We start from the raw sequence: 18,166 nt of genomic DNA, 5'->3' as shown, positions 1-18,166 counted from the left end.
CAGCGCTTACTGTGTTCTCTTTCTGTTTCCTGTTCCTGCCAGTGAGTCATCAGGTGGGTGGGGTTATGCCTCCACATTTCTTTAGCACCACCCCTAACATTTAACTTATATCTGAGGCCAGAAGAAACTGCAGAAGTAATGGCAGCATGACAGACTACAATCTCTGTACAGCACTGCAGCATAGGTTGGAGCTATAAACAGTAAATAAAGGAACTATGAGGGGGTGATTTATCAAAACTTGTGCAGACGAACAGGGAAGCAGTTGCCCATAGCAACCAGTCAGATTCTAGGTTTCATTTTCCAAGGCCTTTTTAAAAATGAAAGAAGCAATCTGATTGGTTGCTATGGGTAACTCCCCTGCACAGGCTTTGCTAAATCTTCCCCTATATTGTTACTATTGTACTGTATGTACAGTGTTAGGGCAGTGCTGCTGCTGCTGTGTGTAATATGGAGAGGAGAGAGGAGACTTCACCTCGTGGCAGTCACCATTCTATCTATCTATTTCTGAGGTAACAGAATCCTTCCTTATTGAGACCCCGCCCACCAGTAGGATGGCTACTGTAGTGTATATGTAATCCAGGACTACAACTCCTATCATGTACATGTGGGCTGGGGTTTGTAGTTCTACAACAGACACAAGTGTGAAAAAACTAGTTGATTTGATAACATAAGTAATTGGCAGACACTGAGCCACCATGCTGTTTAACCCCTTAGCGACCCATGGCGGACCCCGCTCTGAACGGTACCGCTCCTGGCTGCAATCTGCAGCCGGGCAGTGCCTCTATTAGCCGGCGTGGGTCCCATTGCCGCGCGGGCTAATTAAGCACTTCAATGCAGCTGTCAAACCTGACAGCTGCATTGAAGTGCTTTATGCACAACATCCCTGGTGTCTAGTGGGACGGATCTCCCCCCCGCGATGCGATCGCGGGGGGGAGATCCGTTCTTCTGCATGTGCCAGGCCTCAGTGTCGGAATGACGCTGATCCCGACTCAGCAATAGATTGCTATGGCCTGCAGCAGGCCATAGCAATCTATGACCAATCTAATGGATCTTTGCTGTGTATATACACAGCATTGATCTCTATGAGTCCCCAGGGGGACTTCTAGTTAAAGTAAAAATAAAAGTAAAAATGTTTTTTTATTAATAAAAAATCCCCTCCCCCATTAAAAGTCCAAATCACCCCCCTTTTCCCATTTTATAAATATAAATAAATAAACAAATAAATAAACATATTTAGTATCGCCGCGCGCGTAATCGCCCAAAATATTAATTAAGCACATTCCTGATGTCGCACAGTAAACGGCGTCAGCGCCGAAAAATTCCAAAGTGCAAAATTGCGCATTTTTGGTTGCATCAAATCCAGAAAAAATGTAATAAAAAGTGATCAAAAAGTCGCATATGTGCAATCAAGGTACCGATAGAAAGAACACATCATAGTGCAAAAAATTACACCTCACACAGCCCCATAGACCAAAGGATAAAAGCGTTATAAGCCTGGGAAAGGATCGATTTTAAGGAACATATATTTGTTAACAATGGTTTGAATTTTTTAAAAGCCATCAGATAATATAAAAGTTATACATGTTGTATATCATTGTAATAATAAAAAGCAAAGGCGCAAAAACGAAAATTGGCTTTGACCTTAAGGGGTTAAAAGGCATTTCCATGCCTATGGGTAGAGTAGGAGGAGCTACATTCAGAGAGGAGGGGGTGGAGCTATAGGCTTGCAGAGCTGTGATGTCACTGCTGACCCCTGTGACCTGGAAGTTCTTTATGTAAACAAACACAAATCCAAAAAGCAGCAACAGAGGAGGAGGCCCGGGGACACAGAGGCGAAAAAAGGTTAAAGAAAACCACTAAGGGAAAGGGACAGATTACATATTATTCACATTTCCAATAAGAAAAAAATGTTGGACAACCTCTTTAACAAATTTCAATATAACAGCCAAACTATAGTAGCTACAGTACTGGGACTATTACAGAACGATTAATTTGTTAACACATGTTCTTGTAAAAGTGTCAAAAACTGGAAAATCGCAATTGTTTTTAAAAATGTCAATCAGCCAGTCAATCATCCAATCTAACGAAACCCAACTTGTATAACACAGTAGGAGTGGAGTGCAACCACTGATTATGTAAGGCGCACGCTCCATTGACTGATCCCAGTAAATTGGTATAGTTTACAGTTTAGAAGTTTACATTGCTCAGTGAGTGAATAATATGGACTGTATCTTCACAGGTCCCACTGAATTCCTATAGGTACCCAGTTACTTGGTAAACTTGGCAGCTACAACAAAAAAATACCTACAATCAGCCCTCCTCTTCATCTCTAAAGCCCCTATTCCACGGGTCGTTAAGAGGAGCAAACGAGCGCTCTCAGCGCTTGTTTGCTCCTCGTTCCCCACTCGCTGCCGCCGCCGCAGTGAGCGGGTGAGTGCGGGAGGGGCGGCGGGGAGCTGCGGGGGGGCTGCCCGGGTGATTGCTGATCGTCCGCTCAGCCCATAGGATACAGCAGCGTCTGCTGCCGATGCTCCTATTCAACAGAGCGACGGCAGAAGATCGTTGCTGTATTAGTCGCTTGTTTTTCAACATGTTGAAAAACAAGCGACTGCAACAATCAGCCGACATGAACGATGTCGTCTGATCGTTGCACTCTATTCCACGGGACGATTATTGTCCGTAGCAGCCGATATCGGCCGAATACGGACGATAATTGTTCCGTGGGATAGGGCCTTAAATTGTTAGTCTCTCCCTGCTCTGCTGTAACTGCCTGCTGCGATCCTGCTCTTCTCTCTACACACAGCCAACTGGCCACCTCCATAAACTAAACGCCTTATATAAAGGAGGGAGGGGGGATGCTGACATCACAGAGGGGCCTGCAGTTGATTGGACAGGGCGCTAGAGATTATGGTTAATAAATTTCTCCCGCCCAGTAACGCACCAGACAGCATGTGCGGCCGCCATTTTATTTATTTGCTAATTTTCTTAAGAAATTGGTGGGAATTTGCTTCCGGAACAGAGCGAATTGACAGCCCAATTCACAGGATGAGCATGCGTGCATCGACACTTATTTTTGTTAAACCCCCTATTAGCAGGTATTAGGATTGAGACACACTGTGAACTTAACTTCTGACATGTTTAAATGACATGCCAAAAGTTACTTTAAATGACAGTAAAGCTTTAAATATTCCAAGACCAAGGAAACATCCACCATACTTGGTTTCTTATGACTAAGCATTCTATTATTTACACATCTGTTCAACATTATTATGTTAAACATCATATGTTCTGTTATGCTCAACTATATTAAATGAATTTATTTGCGTTAATGCATATCCTCCTGGGCTTTGACATCTTAATTACAGAAAGTTTAATGCTGTGCAGCAGATGGTACAAGAAAATGTTTGTCAGCCAATAAATTTAGATGTTAAGTATACCGAAGTAATCTTACTGGAGAGATACATTTCATTCACAAGTCCTGAAGGTAAGCCTTACACGGGAGCTTGGAGGTGAGCCTTGTATGGGATTCTGCCTTTCCTTAGCATTAAGGTAATGTTTAACTAAGCATAAAAGCAAGTGGCATGCTGTCATGTATATGCTACGATTGATTTTAGACTAAAATCGCTAAATCTTTATAACATTTTGTAACATTGATTTACAAACCTAAGACTGACAGCTTGTTGTTTAAACATTATTTAGTCTTATTTACTAATTTTGGTATGCTTAGTCTTCTGTATTCATTGTGAAAATTGAGACTTTTTGAGGTTAAACCACATATACTTTGAAAAGAAAACTGTTTTTTTTTTAATTTTCATGGCTCAATACTAATAAATTTTACAAAACACCTGTGGGATAAAAATGCTTGCCACACTCCCAAATGTATTCCTTTATGGGTGTAGTTTCCAAAATGCGGTCTTTTTTGATGTGCCTTACCAAGCACCAAGAAAGAAAGGAGTAACTGGTGAGCTTACCACAAAAGATTGTGTCTGTTTTCAATATTTTTAAAGGGGTAGTGTGGCGCTAAACAATTATTCACTAAATAACACACATTAAAAAGTTATACAACTTTGTAATGTATGTTATGTTAGTGAATGGCCCCCTTCCCCGTGTTCCCCCCCACCCACACCAGACCCGGAAGTGTAGTGCTCTATACATACCTGCTTCTTGCCGACCCCCGTCCGCCATCTTGTGCCAATGATGTCATCTTCGACTGGCCGAACCGCTCTGACCGTCCCTAGTGCCGGCCGCCCTCTGCCGCATCATCAGCTGCTCAGTCGCGATTGACTGAGCACAGTTATGCTCAGCCAATCACGGCTGAGCAGCTGATGACGCGGCAGAGGGCGTCCGGCACTAGGGACGGTCGGAGCGGTTCTGCCGTCCGTCCGAAGATGACATCATTGGCACAAGATGGCGGACGGGGGTCGGCAAAAAGCAGGTATGTATAGAGCACTACACTTCCGGGTCTGGTGTGGGTGGGGGGAAACACTGGGAAGGGGGCCATTCACTAACATAACATACATTACAAAGTTGTATAACTTTTTAATGTGTGTTATTTAGTGAATAATTGTTTAGCGCCACACTACCCCTTTAATGGTACTTACCTTGGTTTTTTTGACCCTTTATTGCCTGCCTTTCTATCTAGTTGTGCTGTTGGGGTTTCATTGCTTTGCTTGGTTAGGATATCAGATTTTGTTTTGGCTTTGACAGATATTCTCACTTCCTAGTATTGACCCTTGGTTAAGTTTCTTTTTCACCTGAAAGTTCCATCAGTCAATGGTTATTCTGCAGACTCAACCTGGGGTTACATAACAGTGAAATTCACATCCCTCTATAGGAATGAAAATTTTTTTTATGTACACTATCTTAGACTTAGACTTCCCTTGGACTGGCAGCACCTGAGCCAAGGCAAAGTATTTTCACCACCTAAAAAAGTAAAATAATAATAAATTAGACCATTAGAACAATATATTACTACTGCATTGTTGAGATAATACCATCATATTGATACTGAATAAAAATCACTGCACACAGACCAATATCCCACATACAGTACCCATGTAGCGGTGATCCCAGCTCTATACAGCTGTGCATGCAGTTATTGTTCTGCAAAAAATACTTTTAAACTCACTTGCAGCCCTGTGTCAAACCGGCATGGCCTAGAGTGTCTGTGCCCAAGGCCTGCAACGCCTCTCCGCCCTTCCTCCACGCCCTCTTCACCAATAGGAATGCCCCAGGCAGGATTTCTCCTATTCATCACTTATCTGAACACTGCACATGTGTTGGATCATTAAAGGGAACCAATCAGCCCGTTTGGGCTGATATGGTTCCCTTGAGCATTGTATAAAGCACCTGGAGCGGTCCCTGCACGTACCGGCCGCGGCTGCAGCTGGTGCTTTATAACAGAGAAAATGACTTTTATTCCCCGGATACGAGCGGGGAAGTAGTCATGGTGGGTGGCTCCCCGCTCGTATCTAGTCACTGCGCTTTGCCTTTCAGCGCGCTCAGAGGGGATGATTGACAGGCAGAGAGGTCCGTTACTGGCCCGCTCCAGGTGCTTTATACAATGCTCAAGGGAACCATATCAGCCCAAACGGGCTGATTGGTTCCCTTTAATGCACATGTCCATCTACCAGACACACACAGGATTTTCTAAAGGTTTGTGATTTAAAATAAATAAATAATAAATTATACAACCAGACCAATATCCTACATACAGTACCCATGTAGCGATGATTCAAGCTCTATACAGCTGTGTAGACAGTATAAGAGGTTACACTGTGGAAACTTTCAGTGATGCAGAGAGGGCATCTTCTTAGAATTGTTCTCTTTCTTTTTCTTTTCTATCTGTCTCAGATTGCCATGAGCCCTTTTTGCAGCTATGACTTGTCTCCGCAGAATCTGACAGACAAACATCTTAGGCTCCTCTATTTTTTACTACTCCCCAATGAATAAGTAGGGGGGAGGGGGGGATTTGGTGGGAATTGGCCCGCAATAAAGTAGCTGTGACCAGTAGGGGAACCCCCTTTATTAGGTAGAAGCCTCGAAAGGTAGGTAATCCTCCTTTAGGTAGGCAATTCCTCCAACATGACCGTTACCATGTGAAGTAAATCCCTTTATACTATAAGCATCCCACATTTTATAAGAAGTAGCAAAATTTACATTTGTCAGTTCTTTCCACAGCAACTGACACTATTGGTGTAGGGCACCATGGAACCCATAGCAGTACGCTATACACAAGCAGTACCACAGTAATGACCCTGTCTTTTGCTATGTGATAATTCAGCATGCATCCTCTCAACTTGTATAAGATTATTAAGCCCTCTTAAAACTGCAGTAATTCACAATAAAACACACAGTTTTGCTGTATAGCAGAAAGACAGTACCATTAGCACCCTAATGACAGGTGTGTGGTGGGTTTAGGAAATGTAATTATATTACTTGATGAATCCATGTCTTCTTCCACCCATATATAACCACATTTAAGCACATTGCAAACTCGTAGGTTTTTCCTATTATCAGGAAACCCATTTAGTATAAACAACATTTACAATTTCGAGAATGTTCCTTCGTAAAACCAGATGTTTTCTTTAACAATGCAAATCTTTGTTGAGTTCCTATTATCAATTATTCAAAGTCTCCGAGGGCACAAATCTGCTACTCCTCCTTCAGTCCCATGATGTCTGCAGGTAAAAGCCATAAAACGGTTTCAGTACCTTGAGTTTAGTGAGTTTGTTGACATCTATTTCTACTCCATGAAGTCATTCTGACATATTGCGCATTTTTGCTTTCGGTGAAACCCATACAGTTGTTTCCATGGTGCTAAAACAGTTGCTGAAGATTGAAAGCTCTAATATTTGGAAGACAATAAAACAGTTGCTTTTTTCTTTAAACCCCAGTATTGCTGTGCTGTCTCTTTTCATGATCCCACATCTAAAATCATTGAACATGCAAAGAATTTGAATAACGGCAGCATTTGACATCCTTCACTTTGAAATATACAGTGCGTTATTGTTCATTAGTTTGTGATGGAACATAGTGTTGTCGAAGTAAAGGTCTGTTCTATTGTTTTCTGGATAATAACTCAATTTGTGGAGGGAAGTGGAATGCTTATTTAAAGTAATACATTCTCCTCTATGAAATATTTCCCTCTTCTTCCTGAATACGGCTTCTTTAGTGTCAGCCTGGGATTATAATGGAATATATATTACACTGTCTTTTTTCAGCTCTACCAGTTCTACATTTTGTGCACTAAGCTGAGAAGAAAAAAGAAGCAGTAAGAAATGGTTTCATACTATTGTATTGACATGATAAATGATATGCTAAAACAGGTTGGAAGATAGCAGTTTACTCCTATTTCTTGTGGCATTCGATGACAAACCTTTGCATGTGCTAAATTTTATGTACAAAATGAGGAAAATAAAAAATTGTCTAATTTAGGGATGAGCGAACTTTTGAAAAGTTCGGTTCGGTACTATCCGGCGAACTTTCTTGAATTTCGGATCGGTCCGAACCGAAAATGAACCTTGCTCTAACGGCTGAATAATTGCAGCTACAATAGTGGGAGTGTGATAGGGTATAGTTTCGTTTAGTTGCAGTTGCTATTACAATGAAAAAAGTGGGAAAAATTTTTCCAAAAATAATGAGAAAAAAAAAAAAGTTTACAAGGAGGATGCGGCAGCACTTTATTGCACCCAGGCCAGTATTGTTGAGAAGAGACAAGTTGAGCAGCAGGAGGAGGCAGCAGTTGATTGATTCCAGTCCAGTATTATTGAGGAGAGGCTACTTGAGGAGGAGGCAGCAATTGATCGATTACAGGCCAGTATAATTAAAAAAACAGACTACTAGTGATCAGGGGCGGATTAGCTTTACCATAGGCCCCGGGCTGTTTACCAAGCCTGGGCCCCCCCACCCCACTGTAACTATGGAAGCACTAGCCTGGCGTTCATAGTACAGGATAGATAATGTCATGATGTCCTGATTTGTGCAAAATTGCCATGGAATGATAGTGTTTCCAAACCTTTGACACACACACACACACACATATTCTAATGCCATTTTCATGATGGACCTCTTATCTAATTGAGTGCCTTAGGTCATTAGGATTTTTATAACAAGAACACAGAATGTAAGCAGTCTTGTACCTCCTGGCATGTTAAATGTAAATTTTGCTAAGTCTTTTGGTTCACTGCACATCTGTTATATAAAGTTCTCAGTATTCTGTGACAAGTGTTTGCGATTTCACTGTGAATTTCATTCAGAACAGACAGTAATATAATAACTGTACTTCTTGACATTATGTATAATTAAGTTAAATTATTAAACGTTTAGTTGGAATAGTTTATTACCATTCTGACTTTTTATATTGTATTGTATTTTATTCTACTTTACATACAGTGATATTGGACGCCATCATGGCTCATCAGTAAAGCATCAGTATTACTATAAAACAGTCAGCAAATATTTAGCTTGAAGCTTCTTTTAAATGTTCTACGCATATCTATCTGTCCATCTATATGTTTATGCATATATACATACAAATACACATCCAAATAAATTCAAATGTAAATAAATAGCTCACAGACATGGTCTCCTTCACCATTGGACTTATGTGTCAGTACCCCCAGGTTACAGTCCCTGTAGTATTCACAATTTGGTGGCAAGCCCATAATACGGATGTACAGTTTGGGATAATTAAAGAGGATATCCAACCTTTAAAAACTGATCCCCTATCCTAAGCATATTATATTGGTGTAAGTCCAATACCCAGAACCCCCATAGACCAATTGTTTGAAGGGGTTGTAGGTGTGATCTAAAGCACTGCAGTATTACCCTATTTAAGTGAATGAGACAGTGCTGCAGTACTTTATCTGACCGTTACGGCCGATAATCGCTTAGTGTAATAGAAGACAACTATCAGCCGACATGCATGTTGGCTTATCATTGTCTTTCAACATGTTGAAACAACATCACGATAGCAGTGATATGCTGCCGTCGTTCCATGGCAAAGGAGTTGTGGCAGCAGGTATCATCTGGACAGAGGCGAATATCATACATCACAATCAAAAGGATTAACAAGGATAGTACCAGGGTTTAATATGAAGGGGCATGTAAAACATTTAATTCAGGAGACATAACACTTTAAACAGAACACTTCAGCCATTAATTGTGGATGAAGCCACCTTAAATAAGTTGAATTTTGTAATCATATGGGGCCACCACACTTCCTGTAGAAAGTGGATGTGGTCAAGTATGGAGAGAAGAGAGCTGCAGGCAGGGAGCAGGAGAGGCGAGTAACGCTAATTTTGACCGCATAATGTTTGTTGGTGTTTTTCATTCTCATTTACAAACCCATCAGAGACAGGGACTGATGTGCTAGATGACAATAGCTACACAATATGTTGGCAATATATGTATTATATGGCATTATAAACTGGCAACATAAGATAGGTATTAGGTCAGAGGTATTTTCTTATAGTCATTTGAGGTAGCACTTAGCCACCATGTTAGAAAACTGGGATACTATCTTTCAAAATGTTTTCTATGAGATAATTTTTTTCTGCTTTCAGGTTACTTTGCACAATCTATAGAAAAGAATATAAATCCATATTCTATGTTGCTGGGCCGTTTCAGTATCTTAGATTTCACTTTGTTAGATCCTTATTCTTTAGCTATACTTCAAATGCTTTATCATATTACTCGCTCTGTGGTGCCAAGAGAGTTATTTTAAAGGTAAGATGTTTTACTTAGTTTTCACAGTGAGAGTGATATGCAGGGAGGGAAGGCATGAGCAGGCGCTATCTTACTAGTTAGAAGCCTCATGACCTAGTTTGCTGACATTGATAAATTTCCTGAGCGTTTCTTACTTTTAAAAGTTCATGTTTAGAGTTGCTGCAAAATTCTGCTGATCATTATGTAATCTAGAATCGAACGATTATGCAGCTCAGTTAACTAAAGCCAAGCTGTTATAAATGCTAGTCAGCTTCTACTTGAGAGAAATGTTGCTAGGAAAACATTAAATTATTCATATAAAATAGGTAGGCAGCAGATCTCCAGGCCTTCAAGACGTCTTTCTTTCTGAGTATTTTTTACTGTCTTAGAAATAAATACAAATGATGACCTATACTTTGAAAACATCAAGAATTGCTAAAACATTTCACCTGTAACAGACAAGTAAGCAAGATAAAAGATTTATATCATTCATTTTTTACTACTTACATATCAGCAATGTATTATGCTGTGCTATGTACAGGTTGACAACATTTACAATGACCCTAGTCTCCAATGGGGCCCACTGTTTTATTTCCCACAAGTGTGTTTTACATCTGTCTTAGAAATGTAAGTCCCAGGACTGCCGGTCTGCGGGGACATCAGAAATGCGGTCAGGCCAAGACTTGTACCCATAATACACAAAATGTGCATGTAAGACGGTTGTGTGAAACTGTCCTACTGTATCTCAGACACACTATAGCAGATTTCATCAGATGTCAGTCAATGAATGAGTATTTTTCAGAAGTATTTTTCTAGCCTCTGTAGAAATTTTATTTGTCTAGATTTGAACCCCATAATTGGGGGCATCAAGGTAATAATTCCTGCCTAACTCAACTACAGTATTTTTCTGCATATAAGACCCAGGAAAATCTTCTCAAAGTCAGGGGTCGTCTTATACTCTGGTTGTTGTCTTAGAGGGCGGGTGCTGAAAGACTTTGGAACCGGACTGGAGAATCTGCGGTCGCCGCATACAGGGGCGGATGTCATGGCCGCGGCCGCGACCGCCCTCTATCCCACGCAGCTGCCGGGGTCCCTGTGCAGGGACCCGGTGCTGCGGTCTGTTCGGCCCTGGGGGGCGCCTCACCTCGTCCCGCTCCGGTCTCCGTCTGTGCCGGCCGGCGCGCGCGTCCCCGCCTCCTAGGGCGCGCGCGCGCCGGCTGTCTCAGATTTAAAGGGCCAGTCCGTCCCTAATTGGTAGTTGCACCCAATCACTCCCTATAAATCCCAGCATGCCCTGTCCCTCGTGTTGGAGCCTCTATATGCTTCCCATAGCGTTTGGCCCAGCTCCCTGTTGTTCCTGACCTTAGTCCTTGTCCCTTGTTCCTGTCTTCAGTCCTTGTCCCTAGTCCTTGCCCGCTGCCTTCCCATTGTTCCTGAGTCCTGTCCGCCACCTGCGAGCACGTCTACTATCCTCTGCCTGCACTATCTCCTGCCTACTGCTCCTGCCACGCCTCGCCTGCTGTCACTAGCAACCAAGCCAGGGGTAGCGTCCTGGGGGTCGCCTGCCGCAGCAAGTCCATCCCGCCTTGCGGCGGGCTCTGGTGAAAACCAGCGGCCCCTTAGACTCCGCTCCCTGGTGAGGTTAGTACCATCGCTGGTGACGGTCCAGTGGATCCACTACTCCAGGCGTTACAGTAGGCTCCAACCATGGATCCCGGCGAGGTGCCTGATATCCGCGAAGTAGCCCGAGTGGTCGCCCTACAGGCTCAACAGATCCAGCAACAGTCACAGCTTATCCAACAACTGACTGCAGCCGTACAGCAGCATACCACAGCTAAGCAGTCATCACCTCCTGCAGCCTCTTCAAAACTACGACTGGCTCTCCCAAGTAAATATGGAGGTGACCCCAAGTTGTGCAGAGGATTCCTGACCCAATGCCCTATGTATATTGAACTTCTAAGCAGTCAGTTTGCCACCGAGCGCTCTAAAGTGGCTTTCATTATCAGCCTATTGGAAGGTAGAGCTCTGGCCTGGGCCACGCCACTATGGGACCGTAATGATCCGGTTGCTGCCAATCTCCGAATCTTCCTGGACGAGTTCCGCTCTGTCTTTGAGGAACCTGCCCGTGCGTCTTCGGCTGAGACTGCTCTCCTCAATTTATCCCAAGGGACTTCCTCCGTTGGTGATTACGCCATCCAGTTCCGCACCCTGGCTGCGGAACTAGACTGGAATGAGGCCGCTCTGATTGCCACCTTTAAAAAGGGCCTGTCCAGTCAAGTGAAGGATGTGCTCGCTGCCCGAGACCTGCCTACCTCTTTGAACGAACTCATCCTACTGGCTACCAGAGTCTACACCAGGTTTTCCGAGAGAGAGGAGGAGGTCCGGCAAGAACGGCGTCTGAGTCTGCCCCGTCGCCATCCTCGGCTGGCACCGGTGTTCCAGAATCCCGTTGCTCCCATGTCCCAGTCGTCTCCAGAGGTTCCTATGCAGGTGGAACGTGCTCGCCTGACAACTGATGAGAGGACTCGTCGACTGAACCTGAATCTCTGCCTCTATTACGGTGGCGCTGATCACTATCGGCAGGGATGTCCCCAACGTCCTTAGAGTCCGGGAAACGCTCGCACCTAGGTCCGGTGGGAGAGGCCTCCCTAGGTGTGAATGCCACCTCTCCAAGGTTGACTATGCCAGTCTCCATCCAGACACCCTCTGGGCAAGTTCGTCAGACCACTGCCCTCATCGATTCTGGCGCTGCTGGCAGTTTCATTTCTGCTTCCTTGGTCCAAAGATGGCGGCTACCCGTGATCCAGCTAGCCCAATCTCGGTCTATCTCTTCGGTCACGGGTGAGATTCTTAACGAAGCGGTACACTGCCAGACTGTACCCCTAATCCTCCAGGTGGGCGCTTTACATCAGGAGAGGATCTCCTTCTATGTCTTGCGCCATTCCTCTTCTAACATCCTGCTGGGTCTTCCTTGGCTGCAATTACATACCCCTAAGCTTGACTGGAGAACTGGGGAGGTTCTCAGTTGGGGCCAGGACTGTCCAAATAGGTGCCTGAGGTCTCCTCAACCCAAATGTTCTACGAGGTCACCTGCTTACGCCAAGCCTTTGTCTGGACTACCGGAGGATTACCAAGACTTCATTGATGTCTTCTCGGCTAAGGAAGCAGACTCTCTACCACCTCATCGGCCCTATGATTGCCCTATAGACCTTCTTCCAGGAATTCGTGAACGATATCTTCCGAGACCTCATCTATGTCTGCGTCATTGTCTATCTTGACGACATTTTGGTCTTCTCCCCTGACCAGCAGAATTATGTGGCACAAGTGCGTCAGGTCCTGCGAAGACTACGGGCCAATCATCTGTACGCCAAGCTGGAGAAGTGCGTTTTCCACCAGCGCAGTCTTCCGTTTCTTGGCTATATCGTCTCCGACCAGGGTCTACAGATGGATCCGGCCAAGCTCTCCGCTGTCCTCCAGTGGCCACGCCCTGTGGGACTTAGAGCTATCCAACGTTTCCTTGGATTCGCCAACTATTATCGGCAATTCATCCCTCACTTCTCGACCCTGGTCGCACCCATAGTGGCTCTCACCAAGAAGAAGGCGGATCCCAGACATTGGCCTCCTGAGGCCGAACAAGCCTTCAATAGCCTAAAGTCTGCCTTTGCCTCTGCTCCTGCTCTAGTCCGTCCGGACGTCACCAGGCCGTTTTTGCTTGAAGTCGATGCATCTTCTGTGGGCGCAGGAGCCGTCCTCTCGCAAAGGGACAGATCAGGCAAGACCAGAACCTGCGGGTTCTTTTCTAAGACTTTCTCCCCTGCCGAGAGGAACTATACGATTGGAGACCGTGAGCTCCTGGCTATTAAGTTGGCACTGGAGGAGTGGCGTCATCTCCTAGAGGGGGCTAAACATCCCGTTAACATCTACACGGACCACAAGAACCTCCTCTACCTCCAATCGGCTCAACGCCTCAATCCCCGGCAGGCCAGGTGGTCCCTCTTCTTCTCTCGGTTCAACTTTACCATTCATTTCCGTCCAGCCGAGAAGAATATAAAGGCCGATGCATTATCCCGAGCATCCGATGTCATGGGGCAAGAGGAATCTCCTCGTCACATAATACCTCCCGATCGCCTAGTACCAGTTGCCACTGCTGCTCTGCAGAGACTGCCTCCCGGTAAGACCTATGTGCGCCCCGCACTCCGAAAACGTATCTTGAAGTGGGGGCATTCCTCTTTGGTGGCCGGGCATCCAGGAGCTCAAAAGACCGGGCAATTGATCTCCCGTCACTACTGGTGGCCCAATCTCCTCCAGGATGTCAAGGACTTTGTGGCTTCCTGCGCAGTCTGTGCCAGGAATAAGTCTTCCCGTCAAAGACCTGCCGGCCTACTTTTGCCCTTGCCAGTCCCCGACCATCCCTGGCACCACATTGGGATGGATTTCATCACGGACCTACCCCCATCTGCGGGCAATACAGTCATTTGGGTGGTGACGGACCGCTTCTCCAAAATGGCTCACTTCGTGGCCCTTCCTGGACTACCCTCTGCTCATCGTCTGGCTCAGTTGTTCTTCTGACACATCTTCCGCCTGCATGGACTTCCTCTTCACATTGTGTCTGACCGAGGCTCTCAATTTGTCTCCAAGTTTTGGCGTGCCCTCTGCTCGCAGCTCCAAGTGAAGTTGGACTTCTCATCGGCCTACCATCCCCAGACCAGCGGGCAAGTGGAGAGAGTCAATCAGATCCTAGGTAACTACCTACGTCATTTTGTGTCCAGTCGCCAAGACAACTGGTCCGATCTACTTCCATGGGCGGAATTCTCCTATAACCATCTGGACTCGAGTTCCACAGGCAAGTCTCCTTTCTATGTGGTCTACGGGCATCACCCTCGTCCTCCTCTGCCTCTCTCCATCCTCTGGGGTCCCAGCCGTGGAGGAGTTGTTATCTGACCTGCAGTCGATCTGGGAACAAACTCGACAGTCCTTACTCAAAGCCTCGGAACGCATGAAGGACCAGGCTGATAAGAAGAGGAGACCTGCCACGAATTTTCTTCCAGGTGACAAAGTCTGGCTCTCGGCCAAATATGTTCGACTCAAGATTCCCAGCTACAAGTTGGGTCCTCGATTCCTTGGTCCTTTCTCGGTGCTAAAACGCATCAACCCTGTCACCTACAAACTCCGCCTGCCCCCTACTATGCGGATTCCGAACGCTTTTCATGTCTCCCTCTTGAAGCCAGTGGTCCTCAACCGGTTCTCCGATAAGTCTCCGTTCTCTGTTCCACAAGCCGTTTCTGACGACGTCTACGTTGTTAAAGACATTCTGGCCATGAAAACTGTCAGAGGGAGACGATTCTTCCTGGTGGACTGGAGAGGATTTGGTCCTGAGGAGAGGTCCTGGGAACCCGAGGCTAACATCCTGGACAAAGATCTCATCAAGGGGTTCCTGCAGGCTAGAAAGAGGGGGAGGCCAAAGGGGGGGGGGGGTACTGTCATGGCCGCGGCGGCGTTCCCGTGCTCCAGGCCGCCGCTGCGACCGCCCTCTATCCCACGCAGCTGCCGGGGTCCCTGTGCAGGGACCCGGCGCTGCGGTCTGTTCGGCCCCGGGGGGCGCCTCACCTCATCCCGCTCCGGTCTCCGTCTGTGCCGGCCGGCGCGCGCGTCCCCGCCTCCGAGGGCGCGCGCGCGCCGGCTGTCTCAGATTTAAAGGGCCAGTCCGTCCCTAATTGGTAGTTGCACCCAATCACTCCCTATAAATCCCAGCATGCCCTGTCCCTCGTGTTGGAGCCTCTATATGCTTCCCATAGCGTTTGGCCCAGCTCCCTGTTGTTCCTGACCTTAGTCCTTGTCCCTTGTTCCTGTCTTCAGTCCTTGTCCCTAGTCCCTGCCCGCTGCCTTCCCATTGTTCCTGAGTCCTGTCCGCCACCTGCGAGCACGTCTACTATCCTCTGCCTGCACTATCTCCTGCCTACTGCTCCTGCCACGCCTCGCCTGCCGTCACTAGCAACCAAGCCAGGGGTAGCGACCTGGGGGTCGCCTGCCGCAGCAAGTCCATCCCGCCTTGCGGCGGGCTCTGGTGAAAACCAGCGGCCCCTTAGACTCTGCTCCCTGGTGAGGTTAGTGCCATCGCTGGTGACGGTCCAGTGGATCCACTACTCCAGGCGTTACAGCGGATTAACTTTACCATAGGCCCCGGGCTGTTCACCAAGCCTGGGCCCCCCACCCCCACTGTAACTATGGCGGTACTAGCCTGGCGTTCATAGTACAGTATAATGTCATGATTTTTTTTGCAAATCATGGCGGAAGTGTAACCAGGAGACGGTACACCACTGAAAGTATAACTCTTTTTGGGTGGTCATGGGCCCCCCAGGAGCTCAGGGCCCCAGGCTGCCGCCCGAAACGCCCCTATTATAATCCACTACTGGCCGCATATGGTGGGGGAGCTAAAAATCGTCCAAATATTCTGCGTATGCGGTGACCATATGAACCAGAGAGGGAGATGTAGGCGTCGGGGGGATGGAAAAAAGAGATATGGTAGAGTGGCACTGTGTCCGGAAAAACATACCTCTTTCACCTATTTGGCCCGCCCTTGTGTCAAACCAGTATTACTGTACCTTCTTCTCTGCCTCTCAGATATCACTGCTGTCTGATGTTGTTTATAATTTTTTTTTTTTTGGGTGTGCATTAGAAGAAGGGTAGTCTTATACAGCCAGTATATCCCAAACTCTATATTTTAACTGGAAAAGTTGGGGGGTCATCTTATACGCCAAAAAATACGGTACATAATACTTAAAAAGATGCCCATGATGTACCCTCTGTAAAGTTTTTTTTATGATAAAAAAGTTAAATGTTAACTTAAGATGTTTGTCAGGCCAAAGGGTTCTAATTCCCAGGAGAAAATATATAGTTTTCTATAGCAACACTAACATGCTGAAGGAAAGTAACAAATAACAGTGTTTAAGTCACAGAGAACAAACAGTAATTTATATGGTTGTTAGATGTCAGAATTCCAGCACCAGCTGCTACACTTTGATTTAAGCTTACTGAAAGAAGTTCATAAAACAACCCCAGATGTGTGTCATCCAATCTCAAAAGATAAAATATGGTCTCTGGTTTATCACTGTTAAACAGTCCTGGCAAGAGAGGGAAGAAAATTATATCTATGGGAGCAGTAAAAAGCTGCTCAAGCAGTGATTGGACTGTGCAACCACCTCTCCACTGAGTGGACAGGAATTAATTAATAGGGTGAGTAGACCACTGTTGCCATGGCTGGTGTGGTCTTAACGGTAGGAGCTGCAGCCCACATCTGTCAGGCATCTGAAGGTATATCATAAGTGTCTAAGATTGAATCCGGGGAAGAAAAGAAGTGGTAGGAAAATAATCATTAAGTTGTACTTACCTGTCCCAGTGCTCCCACAGCGCAGCTCCACCACTCATGATCACCCAACAATCTCCTGGATCTCCTGGTCCTGTGATGTTATGATCCGGCTCAGTGACACCTCTGAGGCGAGACACCTCGGTAATCACTGACAGGCGGAGCAGGTAGGTCCTTCCAGATTGTGATGACACAGGAAGCCATAAGATTCAGGAGACAGAGACTGACAGTAAGCTGGTGGTGCTGCACTGCGGGGACACCCTGGGAGGGGTAAGTATAATTTAATTACTATCCTTTTTACCTTTGCCTTGAGTACTCCTTTAAGTGAAAATAAATTAGAGGTAATTAAATAAACCATGTATACAAATTTTCTGGGGTACAAAAACATTTGTTAAAAAATAACTTTTTGACATTTTTGCCACTCTGGATGAGGTGTAGCTGGAGGAGGCATGGATTCTTGGGGCCTAGCTGGTTTACTGTAATTCAGCTTTGGAATCACTGTATATTAAAGTGAAAATGGAGAGCACTATGATGCTGTTTTACTTCCACTGACGGTGGTGGGGAGCTTGTTTTCTGCATATCATATTTTTTGCCATCATCTTCATGTACCAATTATTTTATTTTTTATTTTTTTTTGGAGACAGATTAACAAAATACTGCCATGCCATTTTCTAAGGGAAGTTTGCTCCATGTGGCTGTGTCAGTACAGTACCTGCAAAGATTTAAACAGTTTTGGAGCTCCAAACTCCATTCTGCTGCACACCATCCATATATACGGACCGTGCACAAAATGTGTAAAAAGGCCTTATTGAATAGGAATCACAGTTCATTTGCCGGTGAGATGGGCCCCTAAAATGCTATGGGAATCCTACTTTAGATGTCTGTAAGGACTTGTAGACTAGACCACCAAGACTACAATTGACTAGAGAGATCTCATTGCCTATACTTAGCCAATAAGGGATGCTAGGATATTTCCAGGGCCAAACATTTAACAATTTTCCTTAGTTGGCTGACAAAGACAAATATTCAGGGTACTCATTGTCTAGAGTGATGGTACAAATTATTCCTGTTTTAATAAATATTGTATGTAACATT

The 18,166-nt window shown here is 45.4% G+C and overlaps 1 long non-coding RNA gene across 1 annotated transcript in view; it reads left to right on the top strand.

Annotated features, from left to right (window-relative positions):
* Positions 1 to 424: 424 nt before the first annotated feature.
* Positions 425 to 18,166, top strand: part of LOC138787144 (uncharacterized) — a 127,638-nt gene continuing 109,896 nt past the window's right edge. Inside the window, exons 1-2 of the long non-coding RNA XR_011362309.1 lie at positions 425 to 509; positions 3,366 to 3,484. This is a non-coding gene — a long non-coding RNA (uncharacterized lncRNA). The remainder of the gene's footprint in view (positions 510 to 3,365; positions 3,485 to 18,166) is intronic.

Source organism: Dendropsophus ebraccatus, chromosome 3, assembly GCF_027789765.1.
Source record: "Dendropsophus ebraccatus isolate aDenEbr1 chromosome 3, aDenEbr1.pat, whole genome shotgun sequence".
Taxonomy (NCBI): Eukaryota; Metazoa; Chordata; class Amphibia; order Anura; family Hylidae; genus Dendropsophus; species Dendropsophus ebraccatus.
This window is presented reverse-complemented; position numbering and strand designations above follow the sequence as displayed.